Genomic DNA, 20,820 nt, shown 5'->3' with positions numbered 1-20,820 from the left:
AATCACCGACCTCATCCCTCCCCAATCACTGACCTCCCCCCTCCCCCAATCACCGACCTCCCCCTCCCCCTCAATCACCGACCTCCTCCTCCCCCAATCACCGACCTCCCCTCCTCCCCCAATCACCGAGCTCCCCCTCCCCCAATCACCGACCTCCCCCTCCCCCTTCCCAATCACCGACCTTCTCCTCCCCCAATCACCGACCTCCCCCTCCCCCCAATCACGGACCTCCTCCTCCCCAATCACCGACCACCCCCTCGCCCTCCCCCAATCACCGACCTCCCCCTCCCTCTCCCCCACCAATCACCGACCCCCCTCCCCCTCCTCCCGTTCAATGACCTCCCCCTCCCTCAATCACCGACCCCCTCCCTCTCCTTCCCAATCACCGAGCTCCCCCTCCCCCCAATCGCCGACCTCCCCCTCGCCCAATCACTGACCTCCCCCCTCCCCCAATCACCGACCTCCCCCTCCCCCTCAATCACCGACCTCCTCCTCCCCCAATCACCGAGCTCCCCCTCCTCCCCCAATCACCGACCTCCCCCTCCCCCCAATCACGGACCTCCTCCTCCCCAATCACCGACCTCGCCCTCCCCCTTCCCAATCACCGACCTTCTCCTCCCCAATCACCGACCTCCCCCTCCCCCCAATCACGGACCTCCTCCTCCCCAATCACCGACCACCCCCTCGCCCTCCCCCAATCACCGACCTCCCCCTCCCTCTCCCCCACCAATCACCGACCCCCCTCCCCCTCCTCCCGTTCAATGACCTCCCCCTCCCTCAATCACCGACCCCCTCCCTCTCCTTCCCCAATCACCGATCTCCCCCTCCCCCCAATCACCGAATTCCCACTGCCCTCAATCACCGATCTCCCCCTCCACCTCCCCCCAATCACCGACCTCTCCCTCCCCCTCCCCCCAATCACCGATCTCCCCCTCCCCCCAATCACCGACCTCCCTCTCCTCCCAATCACCGACCTCAGCCTCCTCCCAATCAATGACCTCCCCCTCCCCCCAATCACCGACCTCCCCCTCCCCCCAATCACCGACCTCCCTCTCCTCCCAATCACCGACCTCAGCCTCCTCCCAATCAATGACCTCCCCCTCCCCCCAATCACCGACCTCCCCCTCCCCCAATCACCGACTTCCCCCTCCCCCCAATCACCGATCTCCCCCTCCCCCCAATCACCGACCTCCCTCTCCTCCCAATCACCGACCTCAGCCTCCTCCCAATCAATGACCTCCCCCTCCCCCCAATCACCGACGTCCCACTCCCCCAATCACCGACCTCCCCCTCCCCAATCACCGACGTCCCCCTCCCCAATCACCGACCTCCACCACCCCCCCCAATCACCGACATCCTCCTCCCCCTCCCTCAATCACCGACCTCCCCCTCCCCCTCCCCCAATCACCGACTTCCTCCTCCCCCTCCACCAATCTCTGACCTCCCTTAATCACCGACCTCCCCCTCCCCCAATCACCGACATCCCACCCCCTCCCCCCAATCACTGTTCTCCCCATCCCCCCAAATCACTGACCTTCCCCTCACCCTCATCACCGACCTCCCCCCCCTCCAATCACCGACCACCCCCTCGCCCTCACCCCAATCATCGACCTCCCCCTCCCCCCAATCACCAACCTCCCCCTCCTCCTCCCCCAATCACCGACCTCCCCCTCCCCCTCCCCCCAATCACCGACCTCCCCCGCCTCATCCCCCAATCACCGACCTCCCCCTCATTTTCCCCTACCAATCACTGACCCCCCCTCCCCCTCCTCCCATTCACCGACCTCCCCCTCCCCCAATCACCGACCCCCTCCCTCTCCTCCCCCAATCACCGACCTCCCCCTCCCCCAATCACCGACCTCACCCTCCCCCCCCAATCACGGACATCCTCCTCCCCCAATCACCGACCTCCCCCTCCCCCAATCACCGACCTCACCCTCCCCCCCCAATCACGGACATCCTCCTCCCCCAATCACCGACCTCCCCCTCCCCCAATCACCGAGCTCCCCCTCCCCCAATCACCGACCTCCCCCTCCCCCTTCCCAATCACCGACCTTCTCCTCCCCCAATCACCGACCTCCCCCTCCCCCCAATCACGGACCTCCTCCTCCCCAATCACCGACCACCCCCTCGCCCTCCCCCAATCACCGACCTCCCCCTCCCTCTCCCCCACCAATCACCGACCCCCCTCCCCCTCCTCCCGTTCAATGACCTCCCCCTCCCTCAATCACCGACCCCCTCCCTCTCCTTCCCCAATCACCGAGCTCCCCCTCCCCCCCAATCGCCGACCTCCCCCTCGCCCAATCACTGACCTCCCCCCTCCCCCAATCACCGACCTCCCCCTCCCCCTCAATCACCGACCTCCTCCTCCCCCAATCACCGAGCTCCCCCTCCTCCCCCAATCACCGACCTCCCCCTCCCCCCAATCACGGACCTCCTCCTCCCCAATCACCGACCTCGCCCTCCCCCAATCACCGACCTCCCCCTCCTCCCCCAATCACCGACCTCCCCCTCCCCCCTATCACGGACCTCCTCCTCCCCAATCACCGACCTCGCCCTCCCCCAATCACCGACCTCCCCCTCCCTCTCCCCCACCAATCACCGACCCCCCTCCCCCTCCTCCCGTTTAATGACCTCCCGCTCCCCCAATCACCGACCCCCTCCCTCTCCTTCCCCAATCACCGAGCTCCCCCTCCCCCCCAATCGCCGACCTCCCCCTCGCCCAATCACCGACCTCCCCCTCCCCCAATCACCGACCTCCCCCTCCCTCTCCCCCACCAATCACCGACCCCCCTCCCCCTCCTCCCGTTCAATGACCTCCCGCTCCCCCAATCACCGACCCCCTCCCTCTCCTCCCCCAATCACCGACCTCCCCCTCCCTCTCCCCCACCAATCACCGACCCCCCTCCCCCTCCTCCCGTTCAATGACCTCCCGCTCCCCCAATCACCGACCCCCTCCCTCTCCTTCCCCAATCACCGAGCTTCCCCTCCCCCCCAATCGCCGACCTCCCCCTCGCCCAATCACCGACCTCCCCCTCCCCCAATCACCGACCTCCCCCTCCCCAAATCACCGACCTCCCCCTCCCCAAATCACCGACCTCCCCCTCCCCCTCAATCACCGACCTCCCCCTCCCCCTCCCCCTCAATCACCGACCTCCCCCTCCCCCAATCACCGACCTCCCTCTCCCCCCCAATCAGCGACCGCCCCTCCCCCAATCAACGACTTCCCCTCCTCCCAATTACCGATCTCCGCCTCCTTACCCAAACTCCGACCTCCCCCTCCCCCTCCCCCCAATCACCGACCTCCCTCTCTCCCCAATCACCGACCTCCCCCTCCCCCCAATCACCAAACTCCCCTCCCCCCCAATCACCGATCTCCCCCTCCCTCAATCAGTGACCTTCCCCTCCCCACCCCCCCCAATCACCGACCTCATCCCTCCCCCAATCACTGACCTCCCCCCTCCCCCAATCACCGACCTCCCCCTCCCCCTCAATCACCGACCTCCTCCTCCCCCAATCACCGACCTCCCCCTCCTCCCCCAATCACCGAGCTCCCCCTCCCCCAATCACCGACCTCCCCCTCCCCCTTCCCAATCACCGACCTTCTCCTCCCCCAATCACCGACCTCCCCCTCCCCCCAATCACGGACCTCCTCCTCCCCAATCACCGACCACCCCCTCGCCCTCCCCCAATCACCGACCTCCCCCTCCCTCTCCCCCACCAATCACCGACCCCCCTCCCCCTCCTCCCGTTCAATGACCTCCCCCTCCCTCAATCACCGACCCCCTCCCTCTCCTTCCCCAATCACCGAGCTCCCCCTCCCCCCCAATCGCCGACCTCCCCCTCGCCCAATCACTGACCTCCCCCCTCCCCCAATCACCGACCTCCCCCTCCCCCTCAATCACCGACCTCCTCCTCCCCCAATCACCGAGCTCCCCCTCCTCCCCCAATCACCGACCTCCCCCTCCCCCCAATCACGGACCTCCTCCTCCCCAATCACCGACCTCGCCCTCCCCCAATCACCGACCTCCCCCTCCTCCCCCAATCACCGACCTCCCCCTCCCCCCTATCACGGACCTCCTCCTCCCCAATCACCGACCTCGCCCTCCCCCAATCACCGACCTCCCCCTCCCTCTCCCCCACCAATCACCGACCCCCCTCCCCCTCCTCCCGTTTAATGACCTCCCGCTCCCCCAATCACCGACCCCCTCCCTCTCCTTCCCCAATCACCGAGCTCCCCCTCCCCCCCAATCGCCGACCTCCCCCTCGCCCAATCACCGACCTCCCCCTCCCCCAATCACCGACCTCCCCCTCCCTCTCCCCCACCAATCACCGACCCCCCTCCCCCTCCTCCCGTTCAATGACCTCCCGCTCCCCCAATCACCGACCCCCTCCCTCTCCTCCCCCAATCACCGACCTCCCCCTCCCTCTCCCCCACCAATCACCGACCCCCCTCCCCCTCCTCCCGTTCAATGACCTCCCGCTCCCCCAATCACCGACCCCCTCCCTCTCCTTCCCCAATCACCGAGCTTCCCCTCCCCCCCAATCGCCGACCTCCCCCTCGCCCAATCACCGACCTCCCCCTCCCCCAATCACCGACCTCCCCCTCCCCAAATCACCGACCTCCCCCTCCCCAAATCACCGACCTCCCCCTCCCCCTCAATCACCGACCTCCCCCTCCCCCTCCCCCTCAATCACCGACCTCCCCCTCCCTCAATCACCGACCTCCCTCTCCCCCCCAATCAGCGACCGCCCCTCCCCCAATCAACGACTTCCCCTCCTCCCAATTACCGATCTCCGCCTCCTTACCCAAACTCCGACCTCCCCCTCCCCCTCCCCCCAATCACCGACCTCCCTCTCTCCCCAATCACCGACCTCCCCCTCCCCCCAATCACCAAACTCCCCTCCCCCCCAATCACCGATCTCCCCCTCCCTCAATCAGTGACCTTCCCCTCCCCACCCCCCCCAATCACCGACCTCATCCCTCCCCCAATCACTGACCTCCCCCCTCCCCCAATCACCGACCTCCCCCTCCCCCTCAATCACCGACCTCCTCCTCCCCCAATCACCGACCTCCCCCTCCTCCCCCAATCACCGACCTCCCCCTCCCCCTCACCCAATCACCGACCTCACCCTCCCCCAATCACCGACCTCCCCCTCCCCCAATCACCGACCTCCCCCTCCCCCCAATCACGGACCTCCTCCTCCCCAATCACCGACCTCCCCCTCCCCCTCACCCAATCACCGACCTCCCCCTCCCCCAATCACCGACCTCCCCCTCCCCAAATCACCGACCTCCCCCTCCCCCCAATCACGGACCTCCTCCTCCCCAATCACCGACCTCGCCCTCCCCCAATCACCGACCTCCCCCTCCTCCCCCAATCACCGACCTCCCCCTCACCCAATCACCGACCTCCCCCTCCCCCAATCACCGACCTCCCCCTCCCCCCAATCACGGACCTCCTCCTCCCCAATCACCGACCTCGCCCTCCCCCAATCACCGACCTCCCCCTCCTCCCCCAATCACCGACCTCCCCCTCCCCCAATCACCGACCTCCCCCTCCCCCCTATCACGGACCTCCTCCACCCCAATCACCGACCTCGCCCTCCCCCAATCACCGATCTCCGCCTCACTGTCCCCCACCAATCACCGACCCCTCTCCCCCTCCTCCCGTTCAATGACCTCCCCCTCCCCCAATCACCGACCCCCTCCCTCTCTCCCCAATCACCGACCTCCCCCTCGCCCAATCACCGACCTCCCCCTCCCCCAATCACCGACCTCCCCCTCCCCCAATCACCGACCTCCCCCTCCCCCTCAATCACCGACCTCCCTCTCCCCCCCAATCAGCGACCGCCCCTCCCCCAATCACCGACTTCCCCTCCTCCCAATCACCGATCTCCCCCTCCACCCAAACTCCGACCTCCCCCACCCCCTCCCCCCAATCACCGACCTCCCTCTCTCCCCAATCACCGACCTCCCCCTCCCCCCCAATCACCGACCTCCCCCTCCCCCCCAATCACCGACCTCCCCCTCCCCCCAATCACCAAACTCCCCTCCGCCCAAATCACCGACCTCCCCCTCCCCCCAAATCACCGATCTCCCCCTACCTCAATCAGTGACCTTCCCCTCCCCACCCCCCCCCATCACCGACCTCCCCCTCTCCCCAATCACCGACCTCATCCCTCCCCCAATCACTGACCTCCCCCGGTCCCCCAATCACCGACCTCCCCCTCCCCCTCAATCACCGACCTCCTCCTCCCCCAATCACCGACCTCCCCCTCCCCCCAATCACCGACCTCCCCCTCCCCCCAATCACCAAACTCCCCTCCGCCCCAATCACCGACCACCCCACCCCCCCAATCACCGATCTCGCCCTCCCCCCCAATCACCGACCTCCCCCTTCCACCCAATCACCAAACTCCCCTCCCCCCAATCACCGAACTCCCCATCCCCCCAATCACCGACCTCCCCATCCCCCCAATCACCGATCTCCCCCTCCCTCAATCAGTGACCTTCCCCTCCCCACCCCCCCATCACCGACCTCCCCCTCTCCCCAATCATCGACCTCATCCCTCCCCCAATCACCGACCTCCCCCTCTCCCCAATCACCGGGTTCATCCCCCCTCCCCCCAATCCATGACCTCCCCCTCCCCCTCCCCCAATCACCGACCTCCCCCTCCTCCGATCACCGACCTCCCCCTCCCCCAATGACCCCCCCACTGCCCCCAATCACCGACCACCCCTCAATCACTGGCCTACCCCTCCCCCAAACACCGATCTCATCCCCCCTCCCCCAATCCATGACCTCCCCCTCCCCCTCACCCAATCACCGACCTCCCTTCCCCCAATCACCGACCTCCCCCTCCTCCGATCACCAACCTCCCCCTCCCCCAATGACCCCCCCCTGCCCCCAATCACCGACCACCCCCTCAATCACTGGCCTACCCCTCCCCCAAACACCGATCTCCCAACCCCCCTCCCCCAATCACCCCCCAATCACCAAACTCACCCTCCCCCCAATCACCGACCTCCCCCTCCCCCTCCCCTCCAATCACCAACCACCCCCTCCACCCCAATCAACGACCTCCCCCTAACCCAATCACCGACCTCCCCCTCCACCTCCCCTCCAATCACCAGCCACCCCCTCCCCCTCAATCACCGACCTCCCCCAATCACCGACGTCCCACTCCCCCAATCACCGACCTCCCCCTCCCCCAATCACCGACCTCCCCCTCCACCTCCCCTCCAATCACCAACCACCCCCTCCCCCTCAATCACCGACCTCCCCCAATCACCGACGTCCCACTCCCCCAATCACCGACCTCCCCCTCCCCCAATCACCGACCTCCCCCTCCCCCAATCACCGACGTCCCACTCCCCCAATCACCGACCTCCTCCTCCCCCTCCCTCAATCACCAACCTCCCCCTCCCCCAATCACCGACGTCCCACTCCCGCAATCACCGACCTCCCCCTCCCCCAATCACCGACCTCCCCCAATCACCGACCTCCCCCTCCCCCAATCACCGACGTCCCACTCCCCCAATCACCGACGTCCCCCTCCCCAATCACCGACCTGTCGGAGGGGCAGTACTGAGGGAGCGTGCACTGTCGGAGGGGCAGTACTGAGGGAGCGTGCACTGTCGGAGGGGCAGTACTGAGAGAGTGCCACACTGTCGGAGGGGCAGTACTGAGGGACTGCCACACTGTCGGAGGGGCAGTACTGAGGGAGTGTTGTACTCTCGGAGTGGCAATACTGAGGGAGTGCCGCACTGTCGGAGGGGCAGTACTGAGGGAGTGCCGCACTGTCGGAGGGGCAGTACTGAGGGAGTGTTGTACTCTCGGAGTGGCAATACTGAGGGAGTGCCGCACTGTCGGAGGGGCAGTACTGAGGGAGTGCCGGCACTGTCGGAGGGGCAGTACTGAGGGAGTGTTGTACTCTCGGAGTGGCAATACTGAGGGAGTGCCGCACTGTCGGAGGGGCAATACTGAGGGAGTGCCGCACTGTCGGAGGGGCAGTACTGAGGGAGTGCTGCACTGTCGGAGGGGCAGTACTGAGGGAGTGCTGCACTGTCGGAGGGGCAGTACTGAGGGAGTGCTGCACTGTCGGAGGGGCAGTACTGAGGGAGCGCGCACTGTCGGAGGGGCAGTACTGAGGGAGCGTGCACTGTCGGAGGGGCAGTACTGAGGGAGCGTGCACTGTCGGAGGGGCAGTACTGAGGGAGCGTGCACTGTCGGAGGGGCAGTACTGAGGGAGCGTGCACTGTCGGAGGGGCAGTACTGAGGGAGCGTGCACTGTCGGAGGGGCAGTACTGAGGGAGCGCCGCACTGTCGGATGAGACGTTAAACCAAGGCCCCGTCTGCTCTCTCAGGTGGATGTAAAAGATCCCAGGGCACTATTTCGAAGAAGATCAGGGGAGTAATGCCCGGTGTCCTGGCCAATATTTATCCCTCGATCAACATAACAAAAAAAAAACAGATTATCTGGTCATTGTCACATTGCTGTTTGTGGGATCTTGCTGTGCGTAGATTGGCTGCCGCGGTTCCCACATTACAACAGCGACTACACTCCCAAAAGTACTTCATTGGCTGTCAAGCGCTTTGAGACGTCCGGTGGTCGTGAAAGGCGCTATATAAATGCAAGTCTTTTTCTTTCTTTTGTGGTTCAGCTCTGTCACAGAAGACGTTGTGATGCTGAGATAGCCGGTCCATTTGTACGTGGGTGACTCCCGTCCTTGCTGCAAGTCAGCATCATGAGTCAAGAGCAGTGACCTCAGCCCGACTTGTGCCACACTCTCAGCACTCCCCTGTACTGCTCACAACCAACCGAACCCGACAAAGGAGGCTTTCGGCAAATTTTAGCCTTCGAAGACAGTGGATAACCAGGCTACGTACAGGAAGTACAGAGGGGAACTGAAAGAGGAAGTAAGAGTGACAAAGAGCGAGCGTATGACGATAGATTAGCGGGAACACTAACATCTTTATAAACATATAAATAGTGAAAGGGTCGTCAAAGGAAGGGTGGGGCCGATTAGGGACAATAAAGAGATCTTCTTGTGGAGGCAGAGAGCATGGCTGAGGTAGTGAACGAATACTTTGCATCTGTCTTCACGAGAGGACAGGATGCTGCCAGTGTAGCAGTAAGACCATCAGCAGGCCGGGGCCATGAGAGGGAGCAGCATGCGGCAGCATACCACTGCAGGGAGCAGTATGTGCTGCTGCAGGAGGGCGATAGCTGACTGCAGTGTGGGCAGATACTGCAGGAGCGGCGAGGTCGGGGCGAAGGAGCGGCAAAGTTCGTAGAGGGATGTGATCGGGGCCCAGGAGAGGCGAGAGCCCAGGGGCAGCACGGACCAGCCCACAGTGCGATATGTGCACGCACTAGGTCCGTGCAGCAGGGCAGGTCTCCAGTCATCCTTGGTTAATCCTTGCCACTGGACCAAGACCGAGCTCTGTCAAGCCCGTGTGGTGGCTGGTGTGCAACGGCCACCTCACGTTAAAAAAATCCACACACAGGCATCTTCCACCCTTCAGGATGTAGTTCGGGATCTGGAATATCTGGAACTCATCCCTTTTCAGCGTGGAAGCAAGTCATCCTCATTTGACAAGGTCCCACACAAGAGATTGGTGTGCAAAATTAAAGCACATGGTATTGGGGGTAATGTACTGACGTGGATAGAGAACTGGTTGGCAGACAGGAAGCAGGGAGTAGGAATAAATGGGTCCTTTTCAGAATAGCAGGCAGTGACTAGTGGGGTACCACAAGGTTCAGTGCTGGAACCCCAGCTATTTACAATATACATTAATGGTTTCGACAAAGGCATTGAATGTAATATCTCCAAGTTTGCGGATGACACTAAGCTGGGTGGCAGTGTGAGCTGTGAGGAGGATGCTAAGAGGCTGCAGGGTGACTTGGACAGGTTAAGTGAGTGAGCAAATGCATGGCAGATGCAGTATAATGTGGGTAAATGTGAGGTTATCCACTTTGGTGGCAAAAACAGAAAGACAGAATATTATCTGAATGGTGACAGATTAGGAAAAGGGAAGGTGCAACAAGACCTGGGTGTCATAGTTCATCAGTCATTGAAAGTTGGCATGCAGGTACAGCAGGCGGTGAAGAAGGCAAATGGCATGTTGGCCTTCATAGCGAGAGGATTTGAGTATAGGAGCAGGGAGGTCTTACTGCAGTTGTACAGGGCGCCTTGGTGAGGCCACACCTTGAATATTGTGTACAGTTTTGGTCTCCTAACTTGAGGAAGGACATTCTTGCTATTGCAGCGAAGGTTCACCAGACTGATTCCTGGGATGGCAGGACTGACATATGAAGAAAGACTGGATCGACTAGGCTTATATTCACTGGAATTTAGAAGAATGAGAGGGGATCTCATAGAAACATATACATTTCTGACGGGTTTAGACAGGTTAGATGCAGGAAGAATGTTCCCAATGTTGGGGAAGTCCAGAACCAGGGGTCACGGTCTAAAGATAAGGGGTAAGCCATTTAGGACCAAGATGAGGAGAAACTTCTTCACTCAGAGAATTGTGAACCTGTGGAATTCTCTACCACAGAGAGTTGGTGAGGCCAGTTCGTTAGATATATTCAAAAGGGAGTTAGATGTGGCCCTTACGGCTAAAGGGATCAAGGGGTATGGAGAGAAAGTAAGAGTGGGGTACTGAGGTTAAATGATCAGCCATGATCATATTGAATGGTGGTGCAGGCTCGAAGGGCCGAATGGTCTACTCCTGCACCTATTTTCTATGTTTCTATGTTTCGAGGGACCGTCTATGATGATGAAAGGAGGAAGGATAGATAAACTGGATAGGATAAAATAAAGAGAAGGCACTTCAAAGATTGGCAGCACTCAAAGTAAAAACCATCACCCAGTCAGGGTGGGACGCATCCTAGCTTGGCGAGGGAAGGGTGGAGATAGTGGAGACTCTGGCCACAACCTTGCAATGCTCCTCAGCAATGGGGGTAGTGCCAGAGGACTGGAGAGTTGCCAATATTACACCCCTGTTTAAAAAAGGATGGATAAACTCAGCAACTACAGGCCAGTCAGTCTAACGTCGGTGCATGGAAAACCTTTAGAGACAATAAGCCAGGACAAATGCAATTGCCAATCACAGCCAGCATGGATCTGTTAAAAAGCAAATCGTGTTTGACTAACCTGATTGAGTTCTTTAATGCAGAGGATGGATGAGGGCAGTGCGGTCGATGTTGTGTGTTTGGACTTTCAAAAGGCGTTTGATAAAATACCACATAATAGACTCGCGAGCAAAACTGAAACCCATGGAATAACAGGGACAGTGGCAGCGTGGATACCAAACTGGCTAAGGGACAGGAAGCAGAGAGTAGTGGTGACTGGTTGTTTGTCAGAGCGGAAGGAAGTATACAGTGGGGTTCCCCGGGGGTCAGTATTGGGACCGCTGCTCCTTTAGATAGATATCAATGACCTGAACTTGGGTATACAGGGGATCATTTCAAAGTTTGCAGATGTCATGAAACCATCATCATAGGTGGTCACCCGAGTCGAGGATGACTTGCTTTCACCTGAAAAGGTTCACAGGTGTTTCAATGAAGGACCTAATATTCCGGATCCCGAACTACATCCTGAAGGGTGAAAGATTCCTGTGCGTGGATTTTTTTAACGTGGGGTGGCCGTTGCACACCAGCCACCACACGGGCTTGACAGAGCTAGGTCTTGGTCCAGTGGCAAGGGTTAACCAGGACGACTGGAGACCAGCTCTGCTGCATGGACCTAGCGCGCACACATATCGCAGTGTGGGCTGGCCCCGTGCTGCCCCTGGGCCCTTGGCTCTTCTGGGCCCCGAACTCACGCCTCTCTTGGGCCCTGATCATGTCCCTCTACAGTCTCTCGCCGCTCCTTCACCCCGACCTCGCCACTCCTGCTGTATCTGCCCACGCTCCAATCACCGACCTGGACCTTGGTGACATCACCCTTCAGTACCGTTGCTCTCCTGCTCCAGCACGCGCTGCTCCCTGGAGTGGTACGCCAGCACGCTACTCCTTCCGCTCCACGGCCTGCTCCGATGGTGCTCGCAGGCTGGGGGCCACTTAGCCTGCTGGGCCAGGCCACCATGCTGCTTTTTGCGCTCCCCGGCCTGCTCCCTGAACTGCGTGGCCCCGTAGTTTAGAGGGAATAATGCTGACAGTCCCAACTCCTACTGGTCTTTCATTATCCATGAACATTCTGGTGAATAATAGAGACTATGGATAACAGGGAGCAGGCCGGGAAGGGGAAGGAGTTCAGAAATGGAGTAAGCAGTGAGGAGGATAGTAACAGAGGTCAAGGGGACACAGACAGGCACAGGCCGTGTGCAATTTAACGCACAGATGTGTAAACTGATACAGTTCGATTGGAAGAATGAGGAGAGATAATATAAAGGGGGAGCAGGAACACAGGAGGTGTCTGTACACAAGTTGACAGGACAAGAGTAATGGTGACCCCACCATCTCATGAATCATGCGACAAAATCTTAAACATCATAAGATTGGTAGAGAAATTATGAGTTGCTATTTATTAACCCGACCCGACCCTTGGCTCCCGGACAGGAAACTCATTCAGTCGCCACCAATCGATTTAAAAGAAAGACTTGCATTTATATAGCGCCTTTCACGACCACCGGACATCTCAAAGTGCTTTACAGCCAATGAAGCACTTTTGAAGTGTCGTCACTGTTGTAATGTCGGAAACACGGCAGCCAAATTGCGCACAGCAAGCTCCCACACACAGCAATGTGATAATGACCAGATAATCTGTTTTGTGTTATGTTGATTGAGGGATAAATATTGGCCAGGACACCAGGGATAATTTCCCCGCTCCTCTTTGAAATAGTGCCAAGGGATCTTTTACATCCACCTGAGAGAGCAGACGGAGCCTCAGTTTAACATCTCATCCGAAAGACAGCCCCTCCGACAGTGCAGCGCTCCCTCAGCACTGCACTGGAGTGTCAGCCTAGATTTATGTGCTCACGTTCCTGGAGTGGGACTTGAACCCACAACCTTCGGACGCAGAGGCGAGTGTGCTGCTCACTGAGCCACAGCTGACAATACCAAATTGAGCAGCTCGCCTGCAATCACTCCATGCATCTGCATGGCCTTTTAGCACTCCTCCCCCCGAAACGTTGGACAGGTGCTGTACCACTCATTCTCTTAGCCACAAAGTCTGTCTCGTGCCTCCACAGCGATTTCTTTTTTGATTTATTTACGTTTGACAGTCCTCCACCTCCTTCAGCCTTGGCAGCGGCTCATAAATATCTGAAATTGGATTAGAAACTTGATAAATACTGATATAAATAATTGTACCCATATGCAGCCACTTGCTCATATCCTTTTGATTGGCACCTGATGGCCAGAAGATCGGTTCCATCCATTCGGCTGGCTCCCTACACAATGCTAATCGGGCAGTGTTTGGTCAGACTTTCCAGATAAAGAACGACTTGCATTTGTACATCTTTCACAACCTCAGGACATAAGAAACTGCTTTGCAGCCAATGAAGTACGTTTTTGGACAGTTGTAATGTCGGAAACACGGCAGACAATTTGCACACAGTAAGATCCCACAAACAGCAGGGAGAACTCCCCTGCTCTACCTTTGAAATAATGCCATGGGATCTTTCGCTTCCACCTGAGAGAGCAGATAGCGCCTCGGTTTAACGTCTCTGTAATATAGTTCCACCTAGTCGACTACTGCTACGCCTAGTGGACTACTGTGGTAATGCAGCCATTGCTGTTTACAATAATAAAGGCATCAGGTAACAGGTCAGCTTACAATTTCCCGTGTTAAGAGCCATCTTGTAAAGTCCGTGTGTTGTGATGTCTTAAGGAAGATACCACATTTGGCGATGAAGGATCGATTTCTGGATAACCTAGCTGAAATTTTTGTTGGTGAATGATTCAACCAACCGACAGAGAGACTTTGAGGACTTCGTTGTTTTGAATAACAGCTACAAATCCAAGGTAAATTACAAGCACACTTGTCTGAACTGCCAGAGTCCAGATGGCCGTGCCAAAGGAATAATTGGGCACTTGGGGGAGTTTCAACATTACTGAGAGACTTTCGGAGCATATGTGGAGCAGCTACAAATGTTTTTCACTGTGAATAGCATCATCGAAGTCCCCATTGATGAAAACCGTAATCGGGTGGTGTTGGAAAGAAAGCGGGCTATTTTCCTGATTGAAGCAGGGCTTGAGGTATATGAAAAATGTGCTTGTGCTTGTCAAGCCAAAGGACACAACTCTTAAGCAGAAGAACAGCATTACAGTCCTGAGCCCCTGGGAATTGCTGAAAGTTATCGTATTGGAACACGAGATCAATTAATTGACAAAAGTATAGGTCAGTACATTGTAGCATTAAAAAGTTTATCTATTCACTGTCATTTTGGAAACTTTCAGGACCGAGCATTGCGTGACCACTTTGTTTGTGGGATGAAAAATGAAGCGATCAGAAAAAAGTTATTGACAACGCCTAACTTGACTCTTGATTTAGCTTGTCAGACAGCTATGTCAATGGACATGGCTGACCAATATTCCTGAGAATTTCATACTATTTTCAATCATCACACAACCAAGGTAAATCACCAGCAGGTTAAAAGTAAAAGGCAGTTGGACCCCAAGATCTCAGCAACTGGCCAAGGTAACAGAGAATTGAAGTCCTGCTATCGGTGCCTGGGACAACACATCGCTCAAAGTTGTCCATATTTGAAGGCAGAGTGTTTCTTCTGCAGGAAAATTGGGCATCTTGTGAAGGCATGCCGACTGAAGAGTAAACCAAATTTCAAGGCTATAAGTAGAAATCCCCAGAGACTACATCGCATGGAAGAAAAACAATAGGACGAAGAGATACACATCATCAGGAACATGAGAGTATCTAACAGCGATTCGAAAAGTATCATCATCGAAGTAGATGTTGCAGGAACCAAGATACCCATGGAAATCGACACTGGTGCATCCGTGAGTGTAGTATTTCGACAAATTGTGTCATTTCCCTTTGGAGAATTCCAAGATAGAGCTACAAGGCTACTCGGGAGAGAACATTCCTGTGGTAGGTCGTATCACCGTACCGGTGAAATATAAGGATCAATTTCAGAGCTTGCCTCTTAGTAATGGCAGGAGATAAGCCTGTCTTATTAGGTTGAAATTGGTTGGGATCACTGAAGCTGGATTGGAGTGAGATTTTTCGTGTGGAAACGAGATTTGCATCGAAGAATGATGTCATCAAGAAGTATCCGAAGATGTTCTGTGAAACGGGCAGTTCGATCCAAGGCTTCAAGGCGAGTGTCAGAGTACAGAAGGACGATAGACCAGTTTACTGCAAGCCACGTGCCATACCATATGCACTCAAGCAGACAGTTGAGCAAGAACTCAAAAGACTAGAGACTGAGAAAATTATCTCTAAGATAGATTTATGTAATTGGACTACACCCATTGTAGTTGTAGCTAAGTCTGATGGTAAGGTAAGATTGTGTGGGACTGTTGGGCAGGTGGTGACTCATAACTCATTAATGCAATTTCTGGGATCAGGAGCGAAACCCAATACAATCAACTGTAGGAGCCGTTGGCTTAATTGGCCAAAGGCGAAAGTTGTCCACATGTGACTACAAGTCTGCGAGAACCCAGGACCACAAAGGATCCAACAAGGCATGCGTTTTTGGATAACATATGCAAATTATGGCCATGCAAACAGGTTCAGACCCATCCTCACAGCCATCGAGACTCATCCAGACACATTAACTAAATGCAACCCAGCAGGAGATGCGTATAATCAAATGGATATATGTGTAAGAATTGAGAACAAGAGCTAGGAACATCGGAGAGGAACAGAAGAACAACAGGTCAAAGAAACACCTCAGACCAGCAGGTCAATGAACAACGACCACGAAGCAGCAGCGGGGACCCAACACCTTCCCTCGCTCCACGAGCCGACAATCGACAACAGCAGCAACTGGCCAGATGGGCGATTGTATATCTTCGATCATTCTCTAAGAAGTCTTGTTCTGTAATGTTTAGTTGGTTTTTGAGCAATAAACTAACAGTTGGAGTTAAGCCTAAACTTTGCATAACGTGAAATCCTTCCTGTAATTCCCGAGGTCTATGAATCAGAGTAAAGTGGGAAACAAACACCCTACAGGAGCCATCTTGTAAAGTCCGTGTGTTGTGATATCATAAGGAAGATACCACAGTCTCAACTGAAAGACGACATCTCCGACAGTGCAGCGATCTATTGGTATTCATCATCATCATCATCATCATAGGCAGTGCCTCGGAATCGAGGAAGACTTGCTCCCACTCTTAAAATGAGTCCTTAGGTGGCTGAACAGTCCAATACGAGAGCCACAGTCCCTGTAACAGATGGGGCAGATAATCGTTGAGGGAAGGGGTGGGTGGGACAGGTTTGCCGCGCGTTCTTTCCGCTGCCTGCGCTTGGTTTCTGCATGCTCTCGGCGATGAGACTCGAGGTGCTCAGCGCCCTCCCGGATGCACTTCTTCCACTTAGGGCAGTCTTTGGCCAGGGACTCCCAGCTGTCAGTGGGGATGTTGCACTTTATCAGGGAGGCTTTGAGGGTGTTCCTATAAGACAATTTGTGCACAGCAAGATCCCGCAAACAGCAATGAGATAATAAAAAATATAAACAGATATTGCTGGAAATGCTCAGCAGGTCAGGCAGCACCCGCCGAGAAAGGAACAGAGGTAAAGTTCCACCTTGATAAGCTTTCGTCACAAATCCAACTTCATCACTTTCATCAGCAATAAGATAATGACCAGTTCACCTGTTGTTTATTGAGAGATAAATCATCTTCTTTCATACAGTAGTAGCAAAGTAAATCAAACGTCGATATCCAAGTTGGCTATCCAGGCCAAAGCTCCCGGTGTAACAGCGTGGATACCTTGTAGGCTGCCTGTGAATTCCCTCTGAGGACAGTGCTCAATGATGTGCTCCAGGGTCTAATTTGGAGCTCCACAGTCACATGATGGGGAGGCTTTAATCTTCCACCTATAGAGAAGGTGGCAGCGTCAACCATGACCGGTTCTGAAGCGGTTGATGGTTGTCCACTGTTTGCGAGGAAGGTTTGATCCTTCAGGTTGTACTGTTGGCCCCTCAATAAGAGAGTAATAATGGGGAACAGGGAAATGGCAGCGATTTTGAACAAATATTTTGTATCGGTCTTCACAATAGAAGACATTAAAAGCATCCCAATAGTGGATAATCAAGGGGCTATAGGGAGGGAGGAAAATCACTAAAGAAGTAGTACTCAGTAAAATAACGGGAATAAAAGCGGACAAGTCCCCTGGACCTGATGGCTTGCATCCTGGGGTCCTAAAAGAAGCGAATGCAGAAATAGTGGATACATTGGTTGTAATCTACCAACATTCCCTGGATTCTGGAGAGGTCCCAGCGGATTGGAAAACTGCAAATGTAACACCCCTATTTAAATAAGGAGGTAGACAGAAAGCAGGAAACTATAGACCAGTTAGCCTAACATCTGTTGTTGGGAAAATGCTGGAGTCCATTATTAAGGAAGCAATAGCAGGACATTTGGCAAAGCATGATTCAATCAAGTAGAGTCAGCATGGTTTTATGAAAGGGAAATCATGTTTGACAAATTTGCTGGAGTTCTTTGAGGATGTAACAAGCAGGGAGGATAAAGGGGAACCAGTGGATGTGGTGTATTTGGATTTCCAGAAGGCATTCGATAAAGTGTCACATAAAAGGTTACTGCACAAGATAAAAGTTCACGGGGTTGGTGGTAATATATTAGCATGGATAGAGGATTGGCTAACTAACAGAAAACAGAGAGTCGGGATAAATGGGTCATTTTCCGGTTGGCAAACAGTAACTAGTGGTGTGCCGCAGGGATCGGTGCTGGGGCCTCAACTATTTACAATCTATATTAATGACTTGGATGAAGGGACCAAGTGTAATGTAGCCAAGTTGCTGATGATACAAAGATGGGTGGGGAAGCAAGTTGTGAGGAGGACACAAAAAATCTGCAAAGGGATAGAGACAGGCTAAGTGAGTGGGCAAAAATTTGGCAGATGGAGGATAATGTTGGAAAATGTGAGGTTATCCACTTTGGTAGAAATAATAGAAAAGCAGATTATTCTTTAAATAGAGAAAAATTGCAAAGTGTTGCAGTACAGAGGGACCTGAGGATCCTTGTGCATGAAACACAAAAAGTTAGTATGCAGGTACAGCAAGTGATCAGGAGGGCAAATGGAATGTTGGCCTTTATTGCAAGGGAGATGGAGCATAAAAGCAGAGAAGCCCTGCTACAACTGTACAGGGTATTGGTGAGCCCACACCTGGAGTACTGCGTACAGTTTTGGTCTCCGTATTAAAGGAAGGATATATTTGCATTGGAGGCAGTTCAGAGAAAGTTCACTCGGTTGATTCTTGAGATGAGGGGGTTGACTTATGAAGATAGGTTAACTGAGATGAGGAGGAATTTCTTCTCTCAAAGGGTTGTAAATCTATGGAATTCTCTGCCCCAGAGAGCTGTGGAGACTGGGTCATTGAATATATTTAAGGCGGAGATACGGCAATATTGGGTGATGGGGAGCGGGCAGGGAAGTAGAACTGAGTCCATGATCAAAAGATGGAACAGGCTCGAGGGGTCAAATAGAAACATAGAAAATAGGTGCAGGAGTAGGCCATTTGGCCCTTCGAGCCTGCACCACCATTCAATATGATCATGGCTGATCATTCACCTCAGTACCCCTTTCCTGCTTTCTCTCCATACTCCTTGATCCCTTTAGACATAATGGCCTAATTCTTCTCCTATTTCTTGTGTTCTTGTATGTCGCAGTTCTACCAAGCATTTCGCCATCAGTCATCGAGGCTGAGGGGAGATCGCTGAAGGGCTTCGGCGACGGTGCAAGATGGCCGTCTAGATTTGAGACGGGTTGGTTGTAGGTTGCTCAAGTCACCTGGATCGACGTGTCTGTGCTGGTGTAGCGGTTGTATTCTCTGGAGACTGCATATTCGTGGCATAGGTGTGGTGGTGTGATGTTTGCAAGCACGGGCAGCCACGGTGTTGGTAAATCATAGAATCATAGCGCAGAAGGAGGCCATTCTGCTCATCGTGCCTCTGCCGGCTTTTTGAATGAGCTGTCCAATTAGTCCTGCTCCCCCTGTGCTTTCCCCACCACAACCCTGAAAATGTCTCCTTTAAAGTATAGATCCAATTGCCTTGTCAAAATTACTATTGAATCTGCTTCCACCATCACTTCAGGCAGCGTGTTCCAGGTACACCACCTGAATGTTGTCAAGCGACCTCCGCAGCTCTTCTTCACGTCATTCCATGGTCTCTTCTATGTCCACCCAAACAGTCAGTCATTCTGGACCTGTTAAACTGAAACTGGCTCATTTTTTTTTAATGTTTCGCGATGGATTACAACAACAACAACAACTTGTATTTATATAGCACCGTCAACATGGTAAAACGTCCCAAGGCGCTTCACTGTTATGCAGTAAAAATTTGACACCGAGCCGCATTAGTAGAAATTAGGGCAGGTAACCAAAAGCTTGGTCAAACAGCTGGGATTTAAGGAGGGTCTTGAAGGAGGAAAGAGAGGTAGAGAGGCGGAGAGGTTTAGGGAGGGAGTTCCAGAGCTTGGGGCCCAGGCAACAGAAGGCACGGCCACCAATGGTGGAGCAATTATATTCAGGGATGCTCAGGAGGGCAGAATTAGAGGAGCGCAGACATCTCGGGGGGGTTGTGGGGCTGGAGGAGATTACAGAGATAGGGAGGGGCGAGGCCATGGAGGGATTTGGAAATAAGGATGAGAATTTTGAAATCAAGGTGTTGCTTAACCGGGAGCTAATGTAGGTCAACGAGCACAGGGGGTGATTGGTGAGCGGGACTTGGTGCAAGTTAGGACACGGGGCAGCGAGCACAGGGGCGATGGGTAAACAGGACTTGGTGCGAGTTAGGACACGGGGCAGCCGAGTTTTGGATCACCTCATGGTTACGTAGAGTAGAATGTGGGAGGCCAGCCAGGAGTGCGTTGGACTAGTCAAGTCTAGAGGTAACAAAGGCATGGATGAGAGCTTCAGCAGCGGATGATAGATCATAAACCCGCTGTGATGAGCAAAGTTACTAACCTTTGGGGGAAAGCCACTGTCAGTGATGGAGCAGCATGCGACATAATGGAGTGAGGCGCCATGTTTCTGAGCCAATAATGCCCCACTCATTTGGAAGGATAGACAGAAAGGAAAAGGGGGTGGGTAGCTCTGTTAATAAAGGTTGAGATCAGAACAGTCGCAAGAAATGATATTGGCTCAGAATATCAAGATATAGAATCAGTTTGGATGGCGATAAGAAATAGCAAGGGAAATAAGTCACTGGTGAGCATAGTCTATAGGCCCCCGAACAGTAGCCACACTGTAGCACAGAGTATAAATCAAGAAATAATGGGGGCTTGTAAGTGAGGTACTACAATAATCGTGGCTGATTTTAATCTTCATATAGATTGGACAAATCAAATTGGCAAAGGTAGCCTTGAGGATGAGTTCATCGAGTGTATTCGGGATGATTTCTTGGAACAGTATGTTGTGGAACCAACCAGGGAGCAGGGTATTTTAGATCTGGTAATGTGCAAATAGTCTGGATTAATTAATGACCTCATAGTAAAGGATCCTCTAGGGAAGAGTGATCATAACATGTTAAAATTTCACTTTCAGTTTGAGGGTGAGAAACTTGGATCTGAAACTAGTGTCTCAAACCTAAATAAAGAAAATTACAAAGGTATGAAGACAGAGTTGGCTAAAGTGAACTGGGAAAATAGATTAAAAGGTA

Source organism: Pristiophorus japonicus, chromosome 8, assembly GCF_044704955.1.
Source record: "Pristiophorus japonicus isolate sPriJap1 chromosome 8, sPriJap1.hap1, whole genome shotgun sequence".
Taxonomy (NCBI): Eukaryota; Metazoa; Chordata; class Chondrichthyes; family Pristiophoridae; genus Pristiophorus; species Pristiophorus japonicus.
This window is presented reverse-complemented; position numbering follows the sequence as displayed.